Source organism: Pomacea canaliculata, linkage group LG9 (genome assembly GCF_003073045.1).
Source record: "Pomacea canaliculata isolate SZHN2017 linkage group LG9, ASM307304v1, whole genome shotgun sequence".
Classification (NCBI taxonomy): Eukaryota; Metazoa; Mollusca; class Gastropoda; order Architaenioglossa; family Ampullariidae; genus Pomacea; species Pomacea canaliculata.
This window is the reverse complement of record NC_037598.1, coordinates 20,074,492-20,079,432: the sequence shown is the minus strand read 5'-3', so window position 1 is coordinate 20,079,432 and position 4,941 is coordinate 20,074,492.

Here is a 4,941-nt window from a genome sequence, read left to right as displayed (position 1 = left end):
AGTTTGTCGTTAAATAAACTATGGATCAGACGGTGAAGTTTCCACGTGATCAGTCAAAGGCTGTGAAATTACTCGGCCTCGGGGCAGTTCCTCGAAATTTATAGTCAACAGCACTTAGGAGAAAACATTGTTCAGACAAATCTTGCCTGTTGCGTGTGCACGTGTGTGTGTGTGTTTACTGCGTCCTTCCCGTTATCGCACCCCGAGGGCTTTAGAGTAAGCCTGATGAATAATTCAAAAGCTAATTGTTTTTGCACTAGCCCCCGCTCCCTATCGTGCACCCATGGCAGCTGCTGGTCTGACATGAGACAGACGATCACTCAAGTCGCTTATTCGGTCATTCGTGGAACATAATGGAAGAAGTAGACTGTCAGGGATCGCAGGGGAGCTCACTGTCACGACACGGTAGGGATGGGGTGGGGGAATGGGGAACACTTTCAACACTCCCGTGTCGCGCGCTCATTCTTTCTTCAAAACACAACTTTCCGGAACGTATATCAAAAGAGTTTAGCACTACGATAATGATATCACTGAATGAGGATGTAAACTCCTCTAGGGAAGTGAACTGCAGTGACCTCTCAACTTGGTATTTTCATAGTCCAAGATTCCTGTTCCACTAGAGGACTGACATCCTCCGCCTTGGTCCACCCAACCCCGTCCTTCCTCCATCTCTATAGTCTCGGACAATGTCCACGTAACAACAACACCCAGCTGATAATATTCTAATTTCTTCCACTGATAAAGAAAAACCTGATATTCACTGTGTTCATTTATTTGTTTTTTTTTTTCTTTGATTTTCTTCATTGGTATTAGCTGACGACCTCGGCTCAAAAGTAGGACCATAGATGCAGCTGGAGACAAAATTCACCACAAAATCCTGTCCTGAACTTGATCTGTAGTAATGTTTTCGTTTTTTAACCTTCCTCCGTTTTTATTTGTCTTTTCTTCGCTGCCTTTCAGCAAAAGATCTTGTGGCAATCGCTACATCAGCAAAAGCCTCCAAAAGATGTCCACCGCGAAGCTAGTCGCAGGCTTTTCACCGGAAGTGTGACAGACTCACGGTTCATTCAACACAGAAAGACTTGCAACAAGCTTCCATCAATTAAGATTTATGCTCAGCATGTGAGAATAATCTCTACATAGAGCCAGTCAGATGGTTTGGATCGCTGTGCTCACTTTATTCTGTCCATAATAATAGAACGGTGTTCAGTTTTCTCTTTCATTTACATTAACAAATACTTCACTTGTCATACTAACGAGGTTTCTTTTTATATTTCCGTCGTCTACTGGTTCCTGAAATTACGACAAATGTCACGATCCCAAGAAAACTTGATGCTGTTTAGGTCAGAAACCTTTACTCGTTGCCATGGACATCATCAGCGCCTTACAACTCCTCGTCTTACAAGGAAATGTTTTACTATAATCTCTCAGCGGCGAGAATGTATCAAGTTTAAAACGATTTTTTTTATAGCAAAACTCAATTATCTCTCTTTCAGAATAAAAAGACCAAACGAAATTCAAAAGTAAACGAAACGAAATTGGTACGAAATCATTTGATGGTCAAAAAACTTGTCGATGGAAGGCAGGTTCCAAAGCTACTCTGAATAATACATTGGCGACATAAAAACATCTGTCACGTCATCTTGTTTGACATCGTTCAGCTCATGCAATGAAACTTTTACTGGTTTTTTTTTTTAAACATGCATGTGAGTACCACCGTCTTGTTTGTGCAGTAAACCGGTCACGCTTGCTCTGTGTCACGTCTAATCGCGTTCCGTGGACGTCATTATCGTGACCTCTTGTTCAAAGCAAAGACTGTCACGACCTCAACTGTGACTGTATGGCTGTCTCGCACCTAACTGTCACGACCTCCACAACTGTGTGACTGTATGGCTGTCTCGCACCTAACTGTCACGACCTTGTGTCACGTGCAGGCGCGTCCACCAAGTGGCTGTTTGCCTAGACAGTGTGATTGAGGAATGCCAGGCGACCAGTGACCCCATCGAGATCAACATCCTGCGCAACACCACGCTTCAGTGGCGACGTACATTTGACTCACTGTGTAAGCATCATTCCCTCCCTCTCTCCTTCTGCCTGTCTGCGTATCTGCTTGCTTGTCCCTACATCTCAATGCCCTTTTCTATTTTCTACATGTTTCTCAGTGTGAAGTGTGTGTACGTGTGTGTGTGTGCGAGTATGTCTCCGCATGAATAAGGACACATGCATATGTGTGTGTGTTACTTACAAAGTATGTGTTGAACTTCTTGTACCCCTGCACTGCAGTAATAGTCTACAAAGGGTTAAATAATATCTATGACATGTGTGACAATACATCTTGCCACCCCCATCGGCCCCATGCATAGGGTTTGTGGCAGTGGGTTGCTTGAATTCGAGGAATGAACTCAAAGAAAAGAAATTTTCTGTATCATTAATCAGTCTAGCGCTCTGCAAGAAAACATTTTATAAAGGAGAAACGATTACTTTCTGGAAGTTTCTACACGCCGTTCTATCCAATTTCATTCGTTACCAACAAAACCCACCTTAGACTTTTTTTTGTAATTCCGGACATTCAAGAACTTCTAGTATTTTTTCTCGTTAAGCTGACATAAAGGTGATCGAATTCCAATAAAAAAATTAAATAATGTATTGCAAAAACTAAACGGTAATATGTGTTTCAGACAGTTGGAAATAACACTCGTGGATGTAACAACTTTTTGTCACGCCATGAGTTAAAAAATGTCTTGATGGCGATACTTGTGTGGACAGGTACTCAGACTTTCTTGTTTACAACAGGTAACTCCATCCTGGACCTGCAGACAGAGCATTTGTTTGCTCCCTCCCAGGGGTCATCGTCTCAGCCTCTGGTCATCCTCATCGTGGCAGCAGCTGTCGTCACCAACGTCTTCTCGCCTGCCAGCTGGTCCTCAGCTCTGTTTTCGTCTCAAGGACTGCCTATAGGATGCTGACGTCGCCTGCTGGCTGCTGCTTCTACAGTTGCTGTGACCGCCGCCGGCTAAGAACAAACTGATTGAAAGACCGAGGAACTCATCGCTCTTTTTTTTTATCATAGAAAGCTCTTGTATTTGCACATTTTCTGCTCTCTATCTCGCCTTACATCTTCTCTCTTTCGTTTATTGATTAATTCCCTCGCTCGTTAATTCATTCTTCCTCTCTCTCTCTCTCACTCACACACACACAGGTAGTCAAATGTACACTATCTTTTACAAAAGAAATCCCTGGTTCTTTTATCCAAACCCTGGGACACAGTATTGCTGGGAATCATTACAGGAAGTGACGTCAGGACTGCCTGCGCTCATTAAACAAATTCAAAACTTTGAGTGTGTGGGACTGTATCCTGAGAATTTAGTTCTCTGGTGAATTTTATTTTTTAATGAGGACAGGAATAACCTGCGGCGAGTATAAAAAGTGCTTTGAAAGTGTAAACCGTCAAAGGTGTTATAGTTTGTTATTGTGTGCCACGTGCTTTACTTGCAGTTTGTTTTCCTTCTTCTTACCATCTCTTCAGACATTGACATACACATTACGGGGCCTTTTACTTGATCATCAAAGTTTTTCTTCCTTTTTATCACGCTGTTCTTTTTCAATCGTTTGATTTATTTGGAGCATGTGATTTCTCCATTCCCTTCATCCCAGCTGTCTTTTATTTGTGATCCGTGTCCGTAAAGTCACGAAGCCGTTTACTTATCTCCTCTCTCTCCTCTCACACACACACACACAGGTGTGCGCACGCACAAATTTCAATGTTTCTATTCCAGTGACAGATGTGTACATAGGTGAGTGGGTACGAACATGCTCGTGTGTGTGTGTGTGTGTGAGATCGAGATCATGAGTGAGTTTTGTATCTGTGTGTACACGTGTACATATGTGCGTGCATGTGTGTGAGAGAGAGGAAAGATTTACTTACTGTTAGTTTATCTTGAGGACGAAGTCCCGTTCTTTCTTCTCTGACACCTGTTCGCAGGCTGTCGGTGTTTTATCCGGTACTCCCGGTTTTCTCCCTCTCCCCACCTCTAGGTGGAAGCACTTTCCCACCAAACCAGCCATCCAACCAACCTTTTCCATCCTTTGTTACCCTGTGTAGCTAGGTGATTAGAAAAGGAAGCCTTTTTCCATCCTGAACATACCTGAGTACCTATTAACCTTGTCACCCAAGTCGAGGCATGTTATTAACTATTTTCGTTGAGAACTTTGGGTTTTAATACATCGCCTTCAGTGTCTGACAATAGGCATTCACATTTCTTTATATTAATACCCTCGTAAATATGTTGACTGGCATCACACCTGGATAAACTGTTGTCTGTCATCAACCTTTAATCATTGTTGTCACCTGACCAGAAAGCGCGGTCCCCGGACAATCTCTCATCGTCAGACGTTGTGTACCTGGAAACACCTGTGACTACAAATATCCTTTAATATCCTTTAATCTTGCTCTGGAATCCCTTCTGTGGAAGTTGACAACACCACCGCCGCCATGAGCTCAGTTCGTCCTCTGTGATTGAACCTAACGACGTGTAAAGGACCTCAAACACTTTCTCGTCTCACGCGTAGGAGAGCTCCCCTTGCGTGATGAAAATGTAGATGAATAGCTGGAAGCAGAAAAAAAATGAAGACAAGAAAAAAAAAAGGAGAATGCACGCGAGCCAGGATGCACCGCTGAAGATAAGATCAGAAAATTAAAGTAATTTCTCTTCTTTTATGCGGCTGACATTTTCCTGTGTGATACGAATGTTGATTAAACTGTAATTTCGACGCTGCTTTATCAAGATCGTTGATCGTGCAAGCAAGAATTTATGCGCTGTTCCCTTATTGGTTTGCAGACTGCATTTGCATAAATTCAAAAGTTATGCACGTGCAGACCCACAGCCATGCAAGATAAAGGACGTTTGCAGGCGAAAAAAAAACTTTGTAGACACAAAGATG